The sequence below is a fragment of the Aquarana catesbeiana genome, linkage group LG02 (assembly GCF_042186555.1).
Source record: "Aquarana catesbeiana isolate 2022-GZ linkage group LG02, ASM4218655v1, whole genome shotgun sequence".
Lineage (NCBI taxonomy): Eukaryota > Metazoa > Chordata > Amphibia > Anura > Ranidae > Aquarana > Aquarana catesbeiana.
Genome location: NC_133325.1, coordinates 772,380,951 through 772,407,095, shown reverse-complemented (window position 1 = coordinate 772,407,095; position 26,145 = coordinate 772,380,951). Strand labels below are relative to the sequence as shown.

General features: G+C 42.6%; 1 pseudogene; it reads left to right on the top strand.

Annotated features, from left to right (window-relative positions):
- The window catches only part of LOC141127735 (cell surface glycoprotein CD200 receptor 1-A-like), an 88,989-nt pseudogene that overhangs the window by 7,894 nt on the left and 54,950 nt on the right, over positions 1-26,145 (top strand).

The window sequence follows — 26,145 nt, the reverse complement described above, 5'->3', positions numbered from 1 at the left end:
CTTGCATGAATAATGCCAATGTGTCTATAGCCAAACTTTTTTTTTACTTGTTTTAGATAGCATAGAGAATGGTTAGAGCCCCTGTCAGATTGTAGGGCTATCCAAAGATTTTCCATCTCTTCCTGTCCTGGAGACAACCTTTGTACTGGATTGTCAGTAAAGAAGTTTCTCCAATGGGGTTGCCAACTGCAGTAAATCCAGATGAGATCTAATCCTTTGCCACTCTATCCAAAACTTAGAAAAAGTTATGGGTATAGGAGCATTATGTTCTTTAGGCAAATGCTGCTGATAGTAATATATATATATGAGCAAATTATTTATTATACGAGAGAATTGCCTTTCATAGGACATCAAGACAAATTATAGAGCTCAATGATGGAGCACTTTGGAAGGTGAGAGCAGAATCAGGAGGAATTACTTAAATATAAGTTTCCTCTTCTTGTAACTAGTGCCAATAAAAAAATATTACGAATTTGAGTATGTTGATGGGAAAAGTGATGATCAGCCTAGTTGCTTTTTGTTTTGTTTTTCTATGTTTTTATTGAAAATTTTTCAAAACAAATTAAGAAATATAAGCAATCAAATAGAACATTTCCAGATTTCTGTCAATAGAAGGCTATGTATATGAAAGCAAGACTTGACCTAAGCAATGTATAAACTGTCAAAAGATCAAAATAAAACCAAACAGATATTGTGTGTTAATAAATCTACAGCAAAACAGTGGCATTGGTCATATCACCCATGCTTCTGGAGACCCCTTTGGGAACAAACTGTGTCCGAGTGGGAACATGACCAATCATCACTCACAGGTATATTTCTTTCTTATTTTCAAGAAATATAATTGAATTTTCAAATTTTAACATTTAACTTTTTGAAGTTGTATTGTAATTAGACAGAGTTAAAGTCGAGTTAAAGGTGAAGTTAAACAACTGACACGTTTTATGTGATCAGCTAAAAGGGGATTCATGTTAAGGGGAGTCTGAATAGTGAATCCAACATGCCCAGGTATTAATAAATTTAGTAGGATTGTCCCTCGTTATGTGTATCAGCTCTTCCATTTCTGCTGTTTGACGTACACAGTGGGTCCAATCTACTAGTGTTGGTGGGATAGATGAGCCTCATTTCAGTGGGATGCATCTTTTAGCTACGTTTACAAGGTGTAGGGCCAAGGATTTGTGATGTGTGGAGTGTGGAAGAGATGAGTGGTGCAGAAGGTATTATGCGGGTGTAAAGTCTAGAGTAAGTTACATAGTTACATAGTTGGTGAGATTGAAAAACAGACACAAGTTCATCCAGTCCAACCTGTATGTGTGCTTATATGTCAATGGTACAAATAACCCTGTATTTGTGGTCGTTAAGGTGCCTATCTAATCGTTTTTTGAAATTATCGATGCTCACTGCTGAAACCACTGCTTGTGGAAGAGAATTCCACTTCCTTACCTACGGGTAAAGAACCCTCCATGCAGTTTAAGGTTAAACGGCTTCTATTCTAATTTTAGTGAATGGCCGCGTGTATTTTTAAATTCCATTTCGCTGAGAAGTTTTTTCCCTATTGTGGGGTTAGCAGTATGGTATTTATACATATAAATCATATCCCTTCTCAAGCTCCTCTTCTCCAGAGAGAATACGTTTAATGCTTGTAGTCTTTCCCCATAGCTGAGATCCCCCAGTCCCATTATTAGCTTTGTTACCCTTCTCTGGACTCTCTCCAGTTCAAGCACATCCTTCCTGAGGAATGGTTCCCAGAACTGGACGGCATACTCCAGGTGCGGCTGGACCAGAGTCTTGTAGAGCGGGAGAATTATTGTTTTATCTCTGGAGTAAATCCCCTTTTTAATGCATGCCAATATTCTGTTGGCTTTGTTTGCAGCAGCTTGGCACCGCATGCCATTGCTGAGCCTGTCATCTACTAGGACCCCAAGGTCTTATTCCATCCTAGACTCCACCAGAGGTTCTCCCCCACAGTGAGTAGATTTCATTCATATTTTTGGCACCAAAATGCATTTATTTTACGTTTTTCAACATTAAACCTCATTTTAATTTGTAGTTGCCCACCCCATTAATTTGTTTAGATCTTCTTGCAAGGTTTCCACATCCTAAGTAGATGTTATTGCCCTGCTTAGCTTTGTATCGTCCACAAATAGTGAGATTGAGCTGTTTATCCTATCCTCCAGATCGTTTATGAATAAATTAAATAGGATTGGTCCCAGGACAGAACCCTGGGGGACCCCACTTTCCACAAGTGTGGACATTTTTTTTAATACTTTCATGTATCTCTTTCCAAAAGGGTTGCACTTTCGAGCAAGACCACCAGATGTGTATTGGGGACCCACGTTCGACTCCACATCTCCAGCAGAGAGATGATGGTGATGTAAGGGAAAATTTGCTTAGTCTAGGTATAGGTGTTAGGTACCAATTTACCAGTAGTTTGTAGCCAGATTCTTGAATTGTAACGTTTACTGTGCCTTTGTGGATGTTGTGTAGAATATTGTTCTATTCCTTTTCCGTGGAGAGGTCAAGATTTTTTTGCCATCTTTGACAAGGTTCACCTCATAGTTTGAATGAAATACATGAAAGACACTATATGGCGTTGTGGGGAGAGTTTTTTGCAGAAAGATTCAAAAGGTGTGTGTTCCCTATACCAATCTGTGGGTGTGTTTGGGCATTTAAAGAAGTTTCTTAACTGGACGTGTGTCCAGAAGGGGAAGTTAGAGTCAAACATTTTAGCTTGGAGCGTTTCATAATGGATTAGGGAGTCCTTCTGAAAGAAACGTTTGGCTCAAATTTGTTCAAATGGCCACCCTTCACTAAGGAACTGGGAGGAAAGGCCTGGCGTAATATCAGGGTTTTACTGAATGGGGCCTAATGGGCCTGGGTAAGAGGTCAGCTTTAATTTTTTGTTGATGAGATGTAAGCATTGAAGGGACGGACCTATGGTTGAATGGTCTTTGTGAGGCTTAATTGTGTGTGCGGCTGGTAACCAGGCAATCAGTTGTAAGGGGGTTTGAGCTCCTGCATTTTCTATCTGAACCCAGGCTTTCGTTTTCGCATGTAGGTTCCAGTTGACAATTCTTGTAAGGTGCCAAGATATATAGTATTTGTGAACGTCTGGTAATCCTATACCCCCTTTTAGTTTAGGTATCTTGATGAGTTCTTATCTGAGTCTGGGACATTTATATCCCCAGACAAAAAGTGTACAAGCCCTTCTAAAGGATGCGAAAAAAGCTTTGGGGAGATGGATAGGTATTGTTTGAGGGATGTACAGGATACAGTGGCATAATATTCATTTTTATTATGGCGGCCCGACCAAACCAAGAAAATAAGCCTTTGTGCCAATTTTGGAGATCTTTGTGAATATTTCATAGAATGGGCAAATAGTTTAGTTGATATAGGTCAGGAAGGTGGCTGGGTTCAGCCTAGTTGTTTTATCTTCAATAGGTTTATTTAGCAGTTGTTTTCCTGAGACCAATCCATCCATACAAGACTCACCCTTTTGTAAGTTTCTGTTAGATGCTTGTCTTTATACCATTTCTGTTGTAATCACAGATTGAGTAAATCTGCCTCTCTCTAGAAAGCGTTCAATTGTGTACAGTTACAATATAAGATTTAAAGCATTGGCCCACAGAGATATTACGAATGACTGAATCTGTATGACCACTTTTGCACTGTTGCTAGAATACCCAATCACATGTAATGAAAAAAAAAAAAAAAAAACAAACTGCATTTTTGCTTGAACATGATTGGATGCCTTCTCGGGTCTCTGGATTAACTTTTCTAAGATAACGGCAATGAATGTAACTCTCTCCACCAACGTTGTGGAACAATCTAAAGAGCACTTCCCATACCGCTGGGCTCCCTACTCGATCGATTATCTAGGAAATAAATTGACATCTTCCTACTCTTCCCTGTTCTCCGCTATTACCCTCTGTTGCGCACTCTAAACTCCCTTATGCATTCCTGGCAATATCCATCTCTCTACCAGTGCGAGTGCCCCCCTTTTTTCTTCCCCTCCTTCAGATTTGTATTCCCCCATTTATTTGGGCCCAGAAACATCCCAGAGTTCCTAGACCCTCCTGTTTATAGGCTACAAGGCAACCTGGGGGTCCCTAACGTTTCTACTATGCAGCGGTGCAGATCTACCTGCTGGCTATGCTTCAAGCGGTCTCGGATATCCCTTTTTGTGTGTTGCTCGAACTACCCAACTGTAATCCATATTCAATACAGGCCTTGATTTGGATCCCCCATAAGTTACGCCCCCCCTTGAGCTCCATGATGTTGGATAGTCCAATGCCGCGTACACACGATCGGACATTCCGACAACAAAACTGTGGATTTATTTCCGATGGATGTTGGCTCAAACTTGTCTTGCATACACACGGTCACACAAATGTTGTCGGAAATTCCGAACGTCAAGAACGCGGTGACGTACAACGCGTACGATGAGCTGAGAAAAATTAAGTTCAATAGCCAGTGCGGGTCTTCTGCTTGATTCTGAGCATGCATGGAATTTTGTGCATCAGAATTGTGTACACACAATCGGAATTTCCATCAACGGATTTTGTTGTCGGAAAATTTGAGATCCAGCTCTCAAATTTTTGTTGTCGGAAATTCCAACAGCAAATGTCCGATGGAGCCTAAACACGGTCGGCATTTCCGACAACTAGCTCACATCGAACATTTGTTGTCGGAAATTCCGACCGTGTGCATGCGGCATAAGGGTATGGGATTCGGTCCGCTACTCGGGCATTTTCCTTTCTGCCGCTGCTGCCTATCATACATAACCCCCTCTTCCCCCCAGGTTTGAAGGAACCCTGGGCTTTCTCCTGGTGGCTCTCCCGGGGCTTCAGTCGGGTCCAAGATTTTCTTTCCTCCTGATCCTTTGCTTCCTAGGAGGCCATTGGAGAGATGCATGAGGTCCCAGTCCAGGAGCACTTTCGCTTTCATCAACTTAAACATTGAATTGCTGCCCTGCGCCGCAAGTCCACTTAGCCAAAAACTTTCTTTGAACATGCGAGCCAGCATGCCCCGGGGGCTCCCAGCCTCATCTCAGCCATCTATGCATCTTTGAACAGACGACCATCATCAGAATATCTCTCCTACATGTCTTAATAGGAGCAGGACCTCCGATCCCCAATACATCTAGAGGACTGGAGTAAGGCTTGGAAAACAGTTGTAAAATGTTCTTTTAATACAAAAATACACTTGAATCCACGTATAAGGTTCTTTTCAAGGGGTACTGGGTCCCTACTCGGGTCGCCCATACTTTCCCGGTGAGTAGTGACAGATGCTTTCGTACTTGTGGAGAAAGGGGAGATGTCCTGTATACCTGGTGGTCCTGCTGAGACTGGTGGGGTTCTGGTCCAGGGTTTTCGTCCTGCTCCAGACCCTCTTCCATATAATGGTCCGTAGGGACGGCTACAGTAAAGGGCCATTTCCTTGCTCAGCCTTTATTGACCACAGGAAACTTTGTCCACAAAGGATTAGTTAACCTGCTGGCTATTGCTATCCTCAAGCTGGTAGCTCCTATTCATCTGCTGTCCATTTCTAATCAACCTGTTAAAGAAGGCTAGTCTACTGCATCACTCAGCCTTTTGAACTCCAAATCAGGTTCCTTCACTTTAAATAACTCTCTAGTTAATCATCCATTCACTCTTCCCTCCACTAATCTTAGGAATGTCTTGTCTAATAAGGTCATAATCCATCCATTGACTGGTAGCTGGAGGAAATATATTCATGATTAGCCTATTGAAACAGCACCTGCATCCAAAGTCTGCGGCTTTCGAACCTAAAGGTCTGCCTTCCTACCACTCTCTTCTGTAATGGCATTCTTCCCCCTCATCATTGAACTTCTGCCTGATTCTTGCCCACCTGTGACAGAGTGTTTTCCTTCTCTAATTCTGAGAATAAAGGCTTGCAAGCCTTATGCCAGCCATACGCAGTTCTAATTTCGTTAGAATTTTCTTTCGAAAATTGTATGGAAGAATTTTCATATGAATTTTGCACCATTAGTGGGCTGCAACAACGGCTGATTTTTGTGCGGCAATCAAATTTTAGGAATCGGACATGTTGGAAATTTTTAGAAAAACAAACGATTTTCTAAATAATGATGGGAGAATCGTGCAAGAAATGTAATAAGAAAAGAAAATTTACGGAGAGAAAAGAAGATTCCCAGCCACGAAACGTCTTTTCTGTGGCAACATGCGGTGAAATTGAAGGTTTGGTCGGCCGAATTTCGAAAGTCAATGATGGCATCATCGGATCACAAAAAAAATGAACATTCTGATTTTGAAAAGAAATTTCGTTTGAAATTCGACCGTGTATGGCCTGCATTACTCAGGAAAACCTGGAAAAGGACTTCATATGCCCTTTCACGTCACCTACAGGGGCTGGGTTCACATTCATCATGTGCCAAAGAAAGATAGAAGCCTCATACCTTGTATTGACTAGCATGGACTTAAAGTGGTTCAAAAGGCTCAAGCTTTTTTACCTTCATGTATTCTAGGCATGAAGGTTAAAAAAACTTCTTTGTCCAGCAGCCCCCCCAGCTCCCCCCAATACTTGCCTGAGCCCCATTGTGATCCAGCTCTTCAGAGACTCTACCTCCTCATTGGCTGAGACAGCAGCAGGAGCTATGGCAGCCAGTGAGCCAATAAGGAGCGAGCAAGGACGGGGCCGAGCCGTGGCTCTGTATGTGAATGGACATGCAGAGCAGTGGCTCAGGAGCAAGTCTGATTGGGTGCCCCCGTTGCAAGCTGCTTGATCTGGGGGCACTCAGCAGGAAGGGAGGAGCCAGGTGTGCCGATGGGGCACCTGAGAACAGGAGGATTGGGGTTGCTCTGTGCAAAACCAACTGCACAGAGCAGGTTGATATCACATGCTTGTTATTTAAAAAAAAGTAATAATAATTGGCTTTAATATCACTTTAAAAAAATTACTGTTTCAATTGTTATCCACTACCACTCATGACTTAACTCATCTGCCAAATTCAGGGTGCTAAAATCTTCACTAAACTTGATTTGAGAGGGGCTTATAAGCCATTTAAAACAGGGAGATGAATGGAACATATTGTTTATTCTATTTCAATGTATGTAACTCTCTAAACTTTTATTACCTGTCCAAAGCTCCACCAACTATCCACCTGGGACTTTTGCTTGTTACACTTTTTGTGTGCCTTCAAGTGCTGCAGCAAATCGATAATTCCAAGCTTGATGGACATCCCAGCTTCAAGCAGACACTAGAGATTGACTCTACAGACCTTTGAAGGCCTTTCCTTCATTCCGACACTCAAGTTTTTGTTGATGTCTTTGAGACCTGTGTCCATGGTAAGACTAAACTGTCCAAGCCTGCCGTCCTTCACCCAAATGGACCTATTTAGCTTTGGATTTTATTGTGGACTTACCCATGCCCCAGGGGTGCTCTGCCATCTGGATGGTCATAGGTGGAATTAGCAAAATGGTCCTTTTTATTCCATTGCCCACAGTACCCTCCACTGAGGAGCTTTCTGTTCAAGTTAAAGTGACATTAAAACCAAAACCAAAAATGCAATATATTGCAGCTTACCAATCATTAGATGTGGTGGCTGAATTCGTTTTCTCTCTGTTTTTAACTGGTGATCTGGCCAGTAACACACTTCCTGTATTAGAATGCCTCCACTCTGGATGAAGGAGCACAAGAGGCATAGGAGACAGCAGCTTGGTTAATCTGAGGGGAGGGGAGTGTTAACTATACTAGCAGATTTAACAAATTGAAACCAAAATGCAATTCACACTTTATAAGCAGCTACAGTAAACCATTTTTTTCATTTTAGGGTAGTTTTAAATTAATAAATAAAAGCTAATCAGACTTACTGGCCAGATCACCAGATGAAAATATAAGAAAGAAAGGCTAAAAAAGAAAACAAATGCAGACATCACATGAAAGACTTGGTAATCTGCAATATAATAAATGTTTGCTTTTGGGTTTATCACTGCTTTAAGCACATATTTAGGTGCTCTTGTGCTCACCAACATAAAGGCAAAGTTTAAAGGCGTCTCCGGTAAGCAGCAGAGGGCACTGGAGAGCGTCGAATCTCCCGCTGAGACCACTTTTATCTGAAAGCGGACCGCCCACTGAAGAAGTGTATACCAGGGTTATGGCAGCTAGCTGCTGCTATAACAGCGATTTTCCCCTTCAAAGTGCCGCCGTATACTGATGGTGGGCGGTCCGTAAGTGGTTAAACTGAATGGATTGTTTTTACGGTGAGGGTTTACTTTTCCTTTAACCACTTGCCGCCCGCCCTATTACAAAATGACGGCGGCAAAGTGGTTTGATAATCCTGACCGGACGTCATATGACGTGATCAGGATTCACCGCTATTGCGCTCCCTCGGACACAGCGCATCCCCGATCAGGGTAAACAGCCAATGAAATTGGCTGTTTACCATGTGATCGGCTGTGTCCAATAACAGCCGGTCACATGTCAAAACAAATCGGGCTCGCGCGCGATGGGCGCCGCCGGGGGCGCGCAGCGCACCGATCGGAGATGGCGAGTGTCCCTTGGACATAGCCTCATCCCGATCAGGGTAAACAGCCAATGAAATGGCTGTTTACCCACGTGATCGGCTGTGTCCAATCACAGCCGGTCACAAGTATAAACACTGTGGCGGTTTCCAGGGATCTCTCCTTCTCTCTCCCCACACACCGATCGTGTGAGGAGAGAGAAGGAGAGATCTGATCAGTGAGTGAAACACCTTTATTTTTACACATCTACTGTCTGCACAACACGCACCCTCCCCCCCCACCAATAAAGAGAACCTGTCACAGCCCATCAGAACCTGTCACTGCCCATCAGGATCTGTCACAGCCCATCAGAACCTGTCACAGCCCATCAGAACCTGTCACAGCCCATCAGAACCTGTCACAGCCATCAGAACCTGTCACAGCCCATCAGAACCTTACAGCCCGTCATCGGTACCGCCATCAGCACCATCACCACCATCGGTACCATCTGGATCTGACAGCCCATCTGTCACACAGGTCGCCATCAGTACCACTAACGGTACCACTATTAGTACCGCCATTGGTACCATCTGGATCTGACAGCCCATCTGTCATAGCCTATCTGTCACACACAGGCCTGCCAAAAGTACCACCATCATGTCCCAAAGAGTTTACACAGCTGAGGAGGCATATAACATCCTTGCCATGTCGGATGATGAGAGCAGCAGGGAGCTCTCATTATCCGATTCTGGTTCGGAATACGAGCCAGTGGAGGGTAGCGGATCAGCGTCCAAGTCAGCAGAGGAAACCGCCCCTCCTAAAAGAGTAAGGAGATCAGGACCTAGATCAGAAAACCTGCCTACCACCAGCAGCGCCAGACCCCAGGAAGATTAGCCCAGTACAAGTACTGGAATTGCACATCCAGCCCAAAGAATCCGGGCCCAGTCCTACCTTCCCGATGCCCTGGCAAACCCTTATGGTTGCCTGCCAACTCAGGATCCGCTACAATCCCCCCTTTCACTGCACAGCCAGGTGTGCAGTCCAACACTTCAAATTTTTCATATGTGGACTATTTCTATTTGTTTTTCCCGGAAGATTTGTTGCAGTACATGGTGGACCAAACAAATCTCTATGCAGAGCAATTTATTGCTGCCAACCCCAGTTCGTCCTACGCCCGTATGTTCCATTGGCGATGTCTCACACTAGACGAATTCAAGTTGTTCTTGGGCCTTACTTTTAATATCGGGCTTACAAAGAAAAACGAACTGCATGCCTACTGGTCCACCCACCCCATCCACCACATGCCCATTTATTCTTCTGTTATGTCCAGGACACGGTACGATATGATTATGCGTTTCAATGACAATTCGCAGTGCCCTCCCCAAGATCATCCTAACCACGATAAATTATATAAGCTTCCCCCCCTAATAAATTCTTTTACCAAACGATTTTCTGAAGTCTTTATCCCTGACCAAAATATTTGTGTAAACGAATCCCTTATCCACTTTACTGGCCGGCTGAATATCAAGCAGTATATCCCAAGTAAGAGAGCCAGGTATGGGGTGAAAATTAATAAATGATGTGACCGAGCCACTAGATACGTGTACTCATTTCGTATTTATGAGGGCTTCAGCCCCGTGAGTGCCCCACATACATAGGAACCAGTGTGGGACCTTCCATACCCCCGTTCAAAAAAGGTTACCACTTATATGTAGATAATTACTACAGCAGCCTGCCCCTTTTCCGTCACCTGTATTGTAAAAAAACCCTGGCCTGCGGTACCTTCCGAAAAAATAGGAAGAGCTTCCCACAGAATTTACTTGCAAAACGGCTACAAAAGGAGGAAGCTGCATTCATGAGGAATGAGGAGGTGTTGGCCATGAAGTGGCGGGACAAGAAGGATGTTTACATGATGACTACCATTCACAATGACACCTTGGTCGAGGTTCAGAGAAGACGTGGCCCCGTAGTAAAGCCTGAATGTGTCCATGACTACAATCTGTATATGGGGGGGGGGGTGGATTTAAATGATCAGATGCTGCAACCATATTTGTCAACCCACAAGTCCAAATATTGGTATAAAAAAGTTGCATTTCATCTCTTTCATATGTCCATGTTCAATTCATTTGTCTGCTATCAAAAATCACCCAAAAACCAACCCATCACCTGCCTCAAATATATAGAAAACATTGTCACTGCCCTTATTTACCAGCAAGGACCCGCCCCAGGAAGCATTCACTCTGATAGTGTGAGTCGACTTCATGAGCAACATTTACCATTCCCCTGCAGAATCCGGAAGGAGACGCCAAAAGAGATGTTGTGTATGCTCAAGTGGAGGAGCTAGAAGAGATACAAGTTATTATTGTCCCCAATGTCCCTCCCAACCTGGCCTGTGTATCGGTGATTGCTTCAAAAATTATCACACATCCATCAGATATTAGTTCCCCTTATTAGTAACAGACTGCCATTTCCCCATTTCAATTACCTGTGTGCATAATTTGCCTGCCACCATGTTTCTACCTTCCATGTTAACTGACCCTGGCCTGTTTAGCGACAATGTCTTTGCCTGCCGTTTTAACCATGTTTCTGACTTCCACTTGCACCAACCTCAGCCTATTTACCGACGATGCCTTTGCCTGCTGTTTTAACCACGTTTCTGACTTCCACGTGCACCGACCTCGGCCTGTTAAATCGACCATGTTTTTGCCTGCCACTTGGACTGATCTTTTGCCCTTCTACTTCAGTACACAGGGGTCTCACATATGTGAGGGGCTTCAGAATAGCGTTCTTAGTAGAGGAAATCAGTTTTTGGTTTTCTGTGTTCCCAGAACAGGGTCTGGTTGCCCGGAGGCTTCAAAGAGATTTGGTTGAGAGAAGCCTCTACCCCTGTCCCCCTGGCCCTAAGCTTGATGGTCCTTCCTGCTGCCTGGACCAACACTTTGGCTGTGCTGACCATATCGCTGCCTGTAATGACCCAGGACTTTATGGACTGTTTATTTCTGCTACCTGGACCTGGACCAATACTTTGGCTGTGTTGACCATATCTCGGCCTGCTGCCTCTACTGACTATAGACAGTATTCTTGCCTGGACATCTCTGCCTGCTACCTGGACCAATGCTTTGGCTGTGCTGACAGGATTTCTGCCTGAACTAACTATGGACAGTATTGCTGCCTGGACGATTGCTTTTGCTGTCGCTGCAAATGCAAATACAAGTGTAGCGCTATGAGTTATGGGATTATAAAAATTAAAGATGATATAAGACAAAGGTAAAAAATATCTGTATCAAACCCCAACATTTGCAATATAAGATAGCTTGACAGATATATAAAATAAACAAAAACAATAATAAAGTCTCTGGTATTTCTTCAGATGTTTTTAAATGCTTAAAAAGCTGAGGAGGACTGATGTTAATCAAGAGGTATATAAAGTCCCTTATTCACCACGTGGATAACACATGCAAAAATGTGATGGACCCTCCACACACGGACAAAATGAAGGCTTACCAGAGGGATTGAACTCATAAGAACATACGTTCAATGAGTCAATCAAGCTTGTGACCCCAATGGGTATTCAAAGAAAGGGAACTTCACAACTGGACGGTGGTAAAGCTTCAATACATATCCATACTTCTGAGGGTACTCAAAATGAATAGCAAACCTTCCCGCGGGTCATCTCAGATAGACAATCCATATAGAAATGAAGAAGGGGAGCCACATAGCATAATACTGTACAGTGGGTGTTCTTCATCACCTGGGGGCAGAGGAGTGTACAGCACAGTGACAGCAGGCTGATCACAACCAATTTTGCTGTCGCTGACCACATCGCTGCCTGCTGCCTGGGCCGATGCTCTCCTCTGTGGACCACTACACTACTAAAACCACAGGTAATCTTTTGTTATTTGGTATGTACATGTTATGTATTAGAAATATGAAGGGCCTTCAAAAATATGATCGGTAGTCATGAAATTATATGTGTAATTTATGCTCCTAGAACGACTGGAGGTGCTATTTGGATGTTGGGCCTCTGTATGTGGCCAGGCTGTGTAAAAGTGTCACACATGTGGTATTGTTAAACTCAAGAGGAGTAGAAGAATGTATTTTGGGGTGTCATTTTTGCCATGTACATGCTATGTGTTAAAAATATCTTCTAAATCGACAACTTTGTGTAAAAAAAATGCGTTTATTTTTTTCCCACGTTTTCTGAAAACTTCTGGGAAAAAATGAACCATTCAAAAGACTCATTATGCCTCATAGATTATACGTTGGGGTGTTTGCTTTCCAAAATGGGGTCATTTTGTGGGCGTTTCCATTGTCCTGGTGCTCCAGGGCCTTCAAAAGGGAGATAGGTCGTCATGAAATTAAATGTGTAATTTTGCTCCTAGAATGCCTGGAGGTGCTCCCTGCATGTTGGGCCACTGTATGTAGCCAGGCTGTGTAAAAGTCTCACACATGTGGTATTGCCATACTCAGGAGGAGTAGCAGAATGTATTTTTGGGTGTAGTTGCAAGTATATGCATGCTGTGTTCAAGAAATAACCTGTCAATACAATAAGTTTGCGTTAAAAAAAAAAAAAGTCTTAATTTTCCCAAGAATTGTGGGAAAAAATTACAACTTCAAAAAACTCACCCTGCCTCTTACTAAATACCTTGGAATGTCTAGTGTCTCAAGAAATGAGATAAGCCTTCAGTACATCAGGTGTGATCTATTTTCAGTGATTTGTACCCTAACTTGTAAACTCTATAACTTTCACACAGACTAAATAATATTCACTAATTTGTTTTTTTTTACCAAATATATGTAGCAGTATAATATTTGGCCCAAATTTATGAGGAAAAATGACTTATTTGCAAAATTTTACAATAGAAGTTAAAAAAAAGTGTTTTTTTTTCAAAATTTTCGCTCTTTTTTCGCTTATATCGCAAAAAAGAAAAAGCCCAGCGGTGATTAAATACCACCAAAAGAAAGCTCTAATTGTAAGAAAAAAATGATAACAATTTTGTTTGGATACAGTGTAGCATGACAGAGTAATTGTCATTTAAAGTGTGAGAGTACTGAAAGCTGAAAATTGGTCTGGGCGGGAAGGTGTTTAAGTGCCATGTATTGAAGTGGTTAAAGTGATTGTAAAGTCAGAAGGTTTTTTTATCTTAATACATTCTATGCATTAAGATTAAAAAAACCTTCTCTGTGTAGCAGCCCCCTAATACTTACCTGAGCTCCATCTCAATCCAGCGATGTGCACGAGTGTCTCAACCAGGGACTCTGCTTCTTGATTGGCTGAGACACAGCAGTGGTGCTATTGGCTCCTGCTGCTGTCAAAGTCAGTTAGCCAATGAGGAGAGAGAGGGTGTGGGGCAGAACCACGGCTATGTGTCTGAATGGACACACAGAGCTGTGACTCAGCTCTGGTGCCCCCATAGCAAGCTGCACTCGACAGGAGGGAGGAGCCAGGAGAGCCGGTGGGGGGACCCGAGAAGAGGAGGATCCGGGCTGCTCTGTGCAAAACCACTGCACAGAAGAGGTAAGTATAACATGTTTGTTATTTTTTTTTTAAAAAGAGAGACTTTGGTATCACTTTAAGTGAAAGCCTGATTATGCCTTCTCTGATGTGTGTAAAGAGTTACTGAAACAGAAAGCAGAAGTCACAGGTAGGAAACATGAAAAAGTGTTCTGAGTCAGTAGAAAACATGACAAGCATTTACACATCATTTTAATTCCTGACTTTACAGTTCATATAATGTGAAGGTGCAGATAGGCGTTTTTGGAAAACCTTCATTCTGTAGGCAACAGTACAAAGGGGACTCCTCTGCTTTCTAGAATCAAGATGACACCGCAATACATTTTCTCTTATCAAATGCATCTTGCAAGAGCTACAAGCATTTCCTGAGTGTCAGGGACAGTCCCGGGTTCATTATTGCAGAATAACACATGCACAGCAATTGTAGCTGAAAGCCTATAACCTCCAGATGAGGAGGGTCTCTGACTGTAGAACCCCAATCCCCAACAATATATAGACACCCTATATGACTGGATATATATGGCCACAGCAGCCCTTTGTCAAAAAATGTTGTACAAATATAATAGGAGAAAAAATACCAAACATACCGTATATTACAGGGATATGCAATTAGCAGACCTCCAGCTGTTGCAGAACTACAATTCCCATGAGGCATAGCAAGACTCTGACAGCCACAAACATGTCACCCAGAGGCAGAGGCATGATGGGACTTGTAGTTTTGCAACAGCTGGAGGTCCGCTATTTGCATATTCCTGATATACTATATAATAATCATTAACAAACCCTACTATTTTCAATAAATCTAACTAGTCTGTAAAGTGGAACTTCAGCCATTTTTCATCTTTCCATCTATTAATTTTTCTGTCCTTGTTGTTGTTTTAACTTTGGATAGTAAAACATTTTTTTCCTGCCAGTAAATACCTCATACAGCCCACTTCCTGTTTCTTGTCTGGTAAAAAGGCCTAGGCATATGACATCATGCACAGCGCTCTCTCTCACTCTCGTGAGAGTTTGAGAGGAAGGGAGGAGGGATGAGTCATAATAGGGCCAATGAGAGCTGCAGGGCTGGAGGCATGCCTCTGTGTGTCTGTGTAAATCCAGGAAGTGAACAGGCAGCAGCTTCTGCTGCCCACAATTAAAATGGATGCAGCCAGACTCAGTGGAGGGAGATTTCTGCAGCATATTTGGCAAGTACAGAATGACAGTATACAGTATCTCACAATAGTGAGTACACCCCTCACATTTTTGTAAATATTTTATTCTATCTTTTCATGTGACAACACTGAAGAAATGACACTTTGCTACAATGTAAAGTAGTGAGTGTACAGCTTGTATAACAGTGTAAATTTGCTGTCCCCTCAAAATAACTCAACACACAGCCATTAATGTCTAAACCGCTGGCAGCAAAAGTGAGTACACCCCTAAGTGAAAATGTCCAAATTGGGCCCAATTAGCCATTTTCCCTCCCTGGTGTCATGTGACTCATTAGTGTTACAAGGTCTCAGGTGTGAATGGAGAGCAGATGTGTTAAATTTGGTGTTATCGCTCTCACTCTCTCATACTGGTCACTGGAAGTTCAACATGGCACCTCATGGCAAAGAACTCTCTGAGGATCTGAAAAAAAAAATTGTTGCTCTACATAAAGATGGCCTAGGCTATAAGAAGGTTGTCAAGACCATACAGCGGTTTAACAGGACAGGTTCCACTCAGAACAGGCCTCGCCATGGTCAACCAAAGAAGTTGAGTGCACGTGCTCAGCGTCATATCCAGAGGTTGTCTTTGGGAAATAGACGTATGAGTGCTGCCAGCATTGCTGCAGAGGTTGAAGGGGTGGGGGGGGGGGTCAGCCTGTCAGTGCTCAGACCATAAGCTGCACACTGCATCAAATTGGTCTGCATGGTTGTCGTCCCAGAAGGAAGCCTCTTCTAAAGATGATGCACAAGAATGTCCTCAAACAGTTTGCTGAAGACAAGCAGACTAAGGACATGGATTACTGGAACCGTCCTGTGGTCTGATGAGACTAAGATAAACCTATTTGGTTCAGATGGTGACAAGCGTGTGTGGCGGCAACCAGGTGAGGAGTACAAAGACAAGTGTGTCTTGTCTACAGTCAAGTATGGTGGTGGGAGTGTCATGGTCTGGGGCTGCATGAGTGCTGCCAGCACTGGAGAGCTACAGTTCATTGAGGGAACCATGAATGCCAACATGTACTGTGAAATACTGAAGCAGAGCATGACCCCCTCCCTTTGGAGACTGGGCCACAGGGCAGTATTCCAACATGATAACAACCCCAAACACACCTCCAAGATGACCACTGCTTTGCTAAAGAAGTTGAGGGTAAAGGTGATGGACTGCCCAAGCATGTCTCCAGACCTAAACCCTATTGAGCATCTGTGGGGCATCCTAAGGTCTCTAACATCCACCAGCTCCGTGATGTCCTCATGGATGAGTGGAAGAGGACCCCAGTGACATCCTGTGAAGCTCTGGTGAACTCCATGCCCAAGAGAGAGTTAGGGCGGTGCTGGAAAATAATGGTGGCCACACAAAATATTGACACTTTGGGCCCGATTTGGACATTTTCAATTAGGGGTTTACTCAATTTTGTTGCCAGCGGTTTAGACATTAATGGCTGTGTGTTGAGTTATTTTGAAGGGACAGCAAATTTACACTGTTATACAAGCTGTACACTCACTACTTTACATTGTAGCAAAGTGCCATTTCTTCAGTGTTGTCACATGAAAAGATAGAATAAAATATTTACAAAAATGTGAGGGGTGTACTCACTTTTGTGAGATACTGTAACTCAAATGTTTGGTAAATTATAAAAGATGATGTTATCCCAAGTACATAGATACCAAACATGTCACACCTTAAAATTGAGCACACCCGTGGAATGGCAACAAACTATGTCAATTATATTATCCATAGATGATGGTTTAAAAGCCTTTACAACCTACCACTTTAGATTTACACAGGAGGTGCAAGAATGATTTCTCTCGATCTGATGTTTGGGGTGATACCTTACATGTGTGGTTGCGATTGCTGTTTACATACTGATGTAGGACTGACGCATGTGTTTGCCTTTACATGTGAGTACAGGGGCGCTTTAACCACTTCAGCCCCGAAAGGTTTTACCCCCTTCATGACCAGGCCATTTTTTGCAATACGGCACTGCATTACTTTAACTGGCAATTGCGCGGTCATGCAACGCTGTACTCAAATAAAATGGATGTCCTTTTTTCCCCACAAATAGAGCTTTCTTTTAGTGGCATTTGATCACCTCTGCGATTTTTATTTTTAGAGCTATAAACCAAAAAAGACAGACAATTTTGAAAAAAATATATTTTTTACTTTCTGCTATAACACATATCCATTAAAAAAATGTAAAAAATTGTTTTTTTTCATCAATTTAGGCCAATATGTATTCTTCTACATATTTTTGGTAACAAAAATTCCAATAAGCTTAAATTGATTGGTTTGTGCAAAAGTAATCGTGTCTACAAACGATGGGATATTTTTATGGCATTTTTATTTATTTATTTTCTTTACTAGTAATGGTGGCCATCAGTGATTTTTAGCGGGACTGCGACATTGCAGCAGACAAATCGGACCCCTAACTGACACTTTTGACACTTTTTTGGGAACCGGTGACATTATTACAGTGATCAGTGCTAAAAATATGCACTGTTACTGTAATAATGACACTGGCAGAGAAGGGGTTAACACCAGGGGCAATCAAAGGGTTGAGTGTGTCCCTAGGAGGTGCTTGCTAACTGTGTGGGGGATGAACTGACTGGGAGAACACAGAGATCACTGTGTTCTCCCCTGTCAGAACGGCGATCTGCCTTGTTTACATAGGCAGATCGCCATTCTGCCTCTCTGGGGAACGATCGGAGTGTCCCGGCAGCCCCCTTTGGCCAATCAGCATGCACGTGCCCCCGCTATCTACAGCACGATATTATGTTCAGGTATGTCGTCGCGCAATAGAGCCGCCCTGCCGCAGTATATCTGCGGTAGGCGGTCTTTAACCACTTCAGCCCTGGAAGGATTTACCCCCTTCCTGACCAGAGCATTTTTTGCAATACGGCACTGCGTCGCTTTAACTGACAATTGAGCAGTTGTGCGACGTTGCATCCAAACAAAATTGACGTCCTTTTTGCCCCACAAATAGAGCTTTCTTTTAGTGGTATTTGATCACCTCTGCAGTGTTTTTTTGCGCTATAAACAAAAAAAGAGCATCAATTTTGAAAAAAAAGCAATATTTTTTACTATAATAAATATCCCCAAAAAATATATAAAAAAACAAATTTCTTTCTCAGTTTAGGCCGATACGTATTCTTCTACATATTTTTGGTAAAAAATCGCAATAAGCATATATTGATTGGTTTGCACAAAAGTTATAGCGTCTAAAAAATAGGGGATAGTTTTTTGGCATTTTTATTATTATTTTTTAATGGCGGTGATCTGCGATTTCTATCGGGACTGCGACATGGCGGACCCATAGGACACTTTTGACACTATTTTGGGACCATTGTCATTTATACAGCGATCAGTGCTATAGAAATGCACTGATTACTGTGTAAATGACACTGGCAGGGAAGGGGGGATTGCCTCACTAGAACATGGCAGAGATAACAGGGAGCAGTAGATCTCTGTCATGTTGCTAGGCAGAACAGGGAAATGCCTTGTTTACAAAGGCATCGCCCTCTTCTGCTGCTCCGTGACATGATCGCGGGCCCCCCGACGGACATCGAGTCCGCGGGATCCGCGGGCACAGTCACGGATTACGCAGCGGGCACGCCCACAATTCTGCGTTTTAAAGTGGACGTACCTGTACGCCCATTTGCCCAGCCATAACCAACTAACTCTGTGATAAGCAAGTGCTTGCCAAGTAACAGCTATTTACATGTAGCTCTCACTCCGGGAGGGGCCACTCAGAATATCACAGGTTCTCCTACATAAGGACAGAGGCTGCTATCCACAAGTGCAGTTCCCTGCATACCAACAATACAGACTCAGTCTAGGGATGGCTTTTTAGAATTTATTGCTGAATAACTTGAAACAGGAGAGGAGGAAGAGAGGGTTTCAGGGGATTCAAGATACACCAAAACAAAAGTGGCAATGATTAGGAGGACAAGCTTCTTAGCAGACATTCTTATTTTTATTTTTTTTTTTAATTTAAGGTACTTATGGTATATAGCGCCGTCAATTTACGCAGCACTTTACATATACATTGTACATTCATATCGGTCCCTACCCTCAGGTCCCTAACTCACATACATATACCGGTACTAGGGCCAATTTAGACAGAAGCTAATTAACCTACCAGCATGTCTTTGGAGTGTGGGAGGAACCTGGAGTATCCGGAGGAAGCCCACACAGGCACAGGGAGAACATGCAAACTCCAGGCAGGTAGTGTTTTGTGGTTGGGATTCGAATAATCAACCCTTTTTACTGCTAGGTGAAAGTGCTATACACTACACCACTGTGCTGCCGGATTAACTTGCGATTATTGCTAACAGCTGATATAGTAGAAATATATATAGCAATTATCACTGTCTTCTCCCAGCAGGGATGACTTTCCCCGCTCTCCCCCGCTCCCCACTGGGAGCAGACAATTGCTCGGCTGGAGGGTGAATTTCCACAATTTGCAGGAAATCAATTTTCACCGTCTGTGGCCTACCTAAGATCCCTGATGGCTAAAGACATGAATTACCCTGCTTTTGCTAGCAGATTCCTGCTCGCTGTATATAATTAAACCTTTCAGTGCTAGCAGATCCCTCGTGGGTGGACATGATATACTGTTAGATCGCTGATGGAAGCACATGATTAACCTTCTTATAAAACCACGCCTATATTAAATGTATGCTCTGCCCCTAATATAAGTACATGCTCCACCTACAGCAGCTTTCTATACACACAGAAAAAAAAGTTGTCCCTAAAAACTTTTTTGAAATGCTGGCAACTAAGCACAGGTAGATCAAGGGAGGGAGATAAAAGATCCTTCTCCAGACCAGGACTTCAGAGCCATGCCCTCCAGACAAAATACTTTTAACATTCCTCTCCAGGCCTTCAGACCATCTCCTGCTAAGGCCCAGACTGCAATTCTTGTCTGTTTCTAGCTGCCTCCCAGGGGCAGCAGGTAAGGAGAATTGGTACCCTCCTATTAGAGGAGGAACACTCTGGCAAGGCCTCCCAAACATTTATCACCTTCCCAGCCACCTTCTGGACTCATCCTTACAAGGATTGGCTGGGACATAATAAATATTCATACTGGACATTTGACTCTCCCTGCCCTATATTGCAGAAGCTTATTCCAGAAGCAGATGGTAGAAATCAAACACCCAGCTTAGGAAGCCCCATTCAGACAAACATAATAGATAAAATAAACAATAGTGCAGTGCTTAAAGTGATATGTGCAAAAAGCAATATGAGACCTTGGATTAAAATGAATTCTCAGTAAACAATATGTACAGTGAAATTCCTCAAGGCATACAATGTGTCCATTACATGTGATACCTACTGTATATATAACTAGTCCAAAATGCAAACTATATCTTGACATACCGTATAAATCAAAACTGGATTATGGAAAAAACCTTGACACATCCAAAATGAGCAAATAATATGATAAGATTCAGAATTCAAAACAAAGTTTATAAGTGAATCAAAAAAATGTGTGATATTCCAAAATCCCATGAATCTGGTAAGGGTCACCCATGAAAGGGCACAATGTTATCAGGCTTCACCATTGTTGTGTGATCCACCACCATGAAGTAAGGTCAGCATGCTTACCAGAGGCTGTGGACTCATATACTGGTAGGTATTGAGTCAACCAAGCAATTTTGGGGAAACACCCCAATCATACTCCACTCTCCCAGAGGGTTAATAGGAGAATCCACCGGCCCCGAATAGGATGAAGAGTTTCAACCTTCAAAAGACAGGCTCCAAGTGCATGGACAACTTTATAAATTTGGCAAGAAGTTCTTGGATATATATGGAGGAAACAGCAAGCAATCGCACATGGTGTAAAACTGTATGAAAATGTTTATTCATAAAAACAGATGTGCACTTACATGTATCCACTTAAAATAGCGCTATGTATACAGTCATCAAATCCATGAATATAGGGCAAGAATCACAATTACTTCATGAACGCTAACGACGCGTTTCGTCCTAATGGACATCATCTAATAGATCACTGTTCCACTGGCTAGAGTGAACCCAACAACTAAACTTAACCTGACAGCCTAGCTAAAGGAGGGTGCTACATACAGATACAGGCACTAGAGGAAACAGCAGTTACCTACATTTGGTGTACATGTGAAAAGGCCAATGCACATTAAAAAAAATGAAAAAAAAAACAGCCAGATCAGACCAAGGCCTTGGTGGCCAATAATAGGAGGGCAGTGAATATGAGGCCCCCTTTCTGTATCATACCAGGCCACGTGAGGGTATTATATTGGGGGTACCTTGCAAGGAAGGGAGACAAAGCCTACCCCCTTGCAAGGCACCCTGTGCCAATAATGAGAGATAAGGTCTTCTCCCCACATCTGGTCCCCCAAAAACTATTTGGGGGATTTGCAGGAATCTCAAAGCCCGCTTTAAAATAAAGGGGCCCCAGATATCCACCCCCTCCCAGAGGAATGGGTAAAGCATTCCCAAATGAAATATGAGATAATAAGGGAGAATCACATTTTTATTCAAACACAAACAGCAACATTACTTATTAACCGATCATTCAATGTCGTCTTCTAACATTATTTGTGCTTTCTAAAATATTTTTTTTCCCGTAGCATGTATATGTTATTAACCACTTCAGCCCCGGAAGATTTTACCCCCTTCCTGATCAGAGCACTTTTTGCTTTTCGGCACTGCGTTGCTTTAACTGACAATTGCGCGTTCGTGTGGCGTTGCACCCAAACAAAATTGATGTTCTTTTTTTACCACAAATAGAGCTTTCTTTTGGTGGTATTTGATCACCTCTGCAGTTTTTATTTTTTGCGCTATAAACAAAAAAAGAGCGACAATTTTGAAAAAAAACGCAATACTTTTTACTTTTTGCTATAATAAATATCCCCCAAAAATATATATAAAAATTTTTTTTTCCTCAGTTTAGGCCGATATGTATTCTTCTTCATATTTTTGTTAAAAAAAAGTCACAATAAGCCTATATTGATTGGTTTTTGCGCAAAAATAATAGCATTTGCAAAATAGGGGATAGTTTTATGGCATTTTTATTTATTTTTTTACTAGTAATGGTGGGCGATTTTTATCAGGACTGCCACATTATGGAGGACATGTCGGACACTTTTGACACATTTTTGGGACCATTGGCATTCATACAGCGATCAGTGCTATAAAAATGCACTGATTACTGTAAAAATGTCACTGTCAGGGAAGGGTTTAACCACTAGGGGGCGATCAAGGGGTTAATTGTGTTCCCTCTCTGTGTACTAACTGAAGGAGGGATGGGACTGTCTAGGGGAGAAGACAGATCGCTGTTCGTGCTTTGTAAGAACAGACGATCAAGTCTCTTCCCCTCTCAGAGAACCGGAAACTGTGTGTTTACAAACACAGATCCCAGTTCTTGGTGTGTCACCAGCGATCGTGAAAGCCCGGCGGTGATCGCAACCACTGGGCACTCGCATCGGCTCCGGGGGCGAGCAGCACACGCACCCCTAGTGGCCACAGGGTGAAGCGACATTACATAACATTGTTTCGCCCAGCCGTGCCATTCTGCTGCAGTACAACTGCGCCGGCTGGTCAGCAAATGGTTAAAATGGAATGTTTATAATAAATACTATAAGGTCCAGAATTTTACAGATATACTGATAAATGCTCCTAGAAAGGAACCTGCTGATTTATAGACCTTTATGGTGATACTTGTGTGTGTATATATATATACCAATATCTATATCTCAGAATATAGAACCCGTGATAACTCTTAACTGCTTAATTCAACACACAATAATTGCAATTATATAATTTTTTTGGGATTACAGATGTTACAGTTGTGGTGGGAAGAAAAGGCAATTCTATAGTTCTACAATGTGGAGGTGATCCTGGAAATAATATAACGGAGTTATATGGAAGATCCATCACATTAATAATTCTTCGTGTTTATCCTCATATGGTGACTTTGCCATAGGAGGACCCCGGATATACAACAACTGCGGTACAAGAATGACATTTACCAATATAACACTGACCATCCAGAACACCCAGATATCTGATGGAGGAAATTATACCTGTGAGATGTCACATCAAGAAGGGACCAACATCACTACAACTATTTTACAAGTATTAGGTATTTTGTAACCTATTCATTTTTCTTTTTTAATATAAAAAATGGTTGCTTCTTCAAATACTCAGGCAAAAATACACAATTAGAACATTAACCTTACCTTTAACAAAATGTATACTGCAAATAAAGACAAGGGAATTTTCACTTTGCAATGGAATGTGCCCTTATTATAATGAATGAGGTGAAGCTCTGCTGACTTCCAGCATTCAATCAGGGGAAGCAAAAAAAAAATCTTTATGTTCCTTGAACATGATTGGGTATTTGTTACAAAGTGAATTGTCACCACATTCACCAAGCTAAGGGAAAATCCACTTAAAAAGTGAACAGCCTGAACAGTGAACACTACTGTCTTCTTGTCCATGCAGGTTAATATGGCATTTTCTGTGCAAAGTGACCTCCAACTCCCTAATAATCACCTTTCCTGTGCTCCCTCACTGCTCCTTCCTTTTCTACAGCCAGCGACAATACCCAATGCTTTTGGATATGGAAGAGCATGTAACTTCACCCCTGAGGCAGTGTTTGGAGCTAATCTCAGTGAATAAAGTATAGAGCTGCTGTAAACGTACTTCAATATATATAAAAAAAAGTTAAACACAAAATTGCCCAGCGTGCTGGAAAATAAGTGTAACGTGTGCTGTTACTGCATTTCAATAAAACTTTCATATATCAAACCTTTATACAAATGGACATGTGCTGTTCTCACACTTATTATTTAAAAAAAAATCTCTAGTTCATTTAGAGTTGTAAACCAAAAATATCAATTATAATATTCCAGTCCATACATAAATAGATCCGTCCAACTCCAGTGGTTATAAAGAAATAGGTGCTCAGTGATATATAACAAATTTCATCCAAGTGTTTCACCCCTCTGTGCTCATTATACTCTCAGCTCTGCTGTTGATTGAAAAACATGTATAGGTCAAATATCCACTTTTCCCTTTAAGGGGTCATAGCCTCACTCTCCTCTCTACCGACTTCAGGACTCTACCTTCAACCTTCAGGACTCTACCTTCCACCTTCGGGACTCTACCTTCCACCTTCGGGACTCTACTTTCCACCTTCGGGACTCTACTTTCCACCTTCGGGACTCTACCTTCCACCTTCGGGACTCCTTCAGACTTTATCACAAATTGGCAACTCTTTCCTTTATTAACCACTTGCTTACTGGGCACGTAAACTCCTCTCCTGCCCAGACCAATTTTCAGCTTTCAGCTCTGTCGCACTTTGAATGACAATTGCGCGGTCATACAACACTGTACTCAAACTAAATTTTGACAATTTTTTTCCCACAAATAGAGCTTTCTTTTGGTGGTATTTGATCACCTCTGGGTTTTTTATTTTTCATTAGACAAATTAAAACCATTTTTAAACTGTTTTATATTTTGGTAATAAATTTTGCAAACAGGTAATTTTTCTTCTTCATTGATGTACACTGATGAGGCTACACTGATGGGCACGGATAGGCTGCACTGATAGGCTGCATTGATGGGCACTGATAAGGCGACACTGATGGGCACTGATAAGGCAGCACTGATGGGCACTAATAGGCGACACTGGTGGGCACTGATAGGTGGCATTGGTGGGCACTGATGGGTGGCACTGATGGGCGGCACTGAAGGGCATTGATAGGTGGCACTGATGGGTGGCAGTGATGGGCACTGATGGGTGGCAGTGATGGGCACTGGTAGGTGACACTGATAGGCAGCACTGCTAGGTGGCAATGATGAGGCACTGATTGGCACCACTGGTGGGCATTGACAGGTGGCACTCGTGGGAATTCATAGGTGGCACTGATTGCTTTCACTTATGTACTGGTGGGCACTGATTGGTGGGCACTGATCTGTGGGCACTGATTTGTGGCACTGGCAGGCGGTATTGGTGGGCACATATGAGGCAGCTTCGCCTCTTCCTCTTCGGGACCGATGTCCCTTTAACTGAAGCTGGTGATCAGCTTTTTTTCCTCCCCACGCTGTCAGCATGAGAAGAAAAAAAAACAATTACCGATCTTCTGTTTACATCACCTGATCAGCTGTCATTGGCTGACAGATGATCACGTGGTAAGGGGTCAGGATCGACCCCTTAATCCGAACTGTGATCACCCGAGTCTCATTGACTCGGGTGATCACATCACCGTGCCGCGCGCACCCTTCAGGGGGCGTGGCCAGCTTGCAAAGGGGAGGACGTCTATTGACTCCCTCCCGGCAAAACAGATCCGTGCTGTAGCCGTCATTAGGCTATAGCGCGGATCTGAAGGGGTTAAGAATAGAAAAACACACTTACATGTATCCATGCACTAATCCAGTGCGCTGCGGAATTCCCATGCAAATGTCCCCTTAAGAGATGTATACTTTGTGGACAGCCCCACTCAGCTTGGTGCCTCTCTACTTCCTATAATTGCGTGATAATGCCACTGGCTTCTCCCTTACGTGTTATGTCACTAGTTGTGACTTCTTCAGAGGATACTCTGAAGTCTGGTGGATTGCTATAAGGTGGATTGTGGAGCTATTAAGCACTTAAAGGGTAAGAGTTGCCAATACCTGTGTGTGATATTAGGTGGAAAGTGGAATTGGAGGTAAAGGAGTACTGAAGGTTCAAGAGGGGATATAATTCCTTAAAGAGGTTAAATTTGGCCTATAAATGTTTACCAGTCAACAACAGAGGTGAGAGCATAATGAGCACTGGTTAAACACTTGGATAAAATGTGTTATATATCACTTCACCGAACACCTATTTCTTTATGAGCACTGGAGTTGGAGTTTATGTACAGTGCCTTGCAAAAGTATTCAACCCCCTTGGCATTTTTCGTGTTTTGTTGCCTCACAACCTGGAATTAACATGGATTGTTT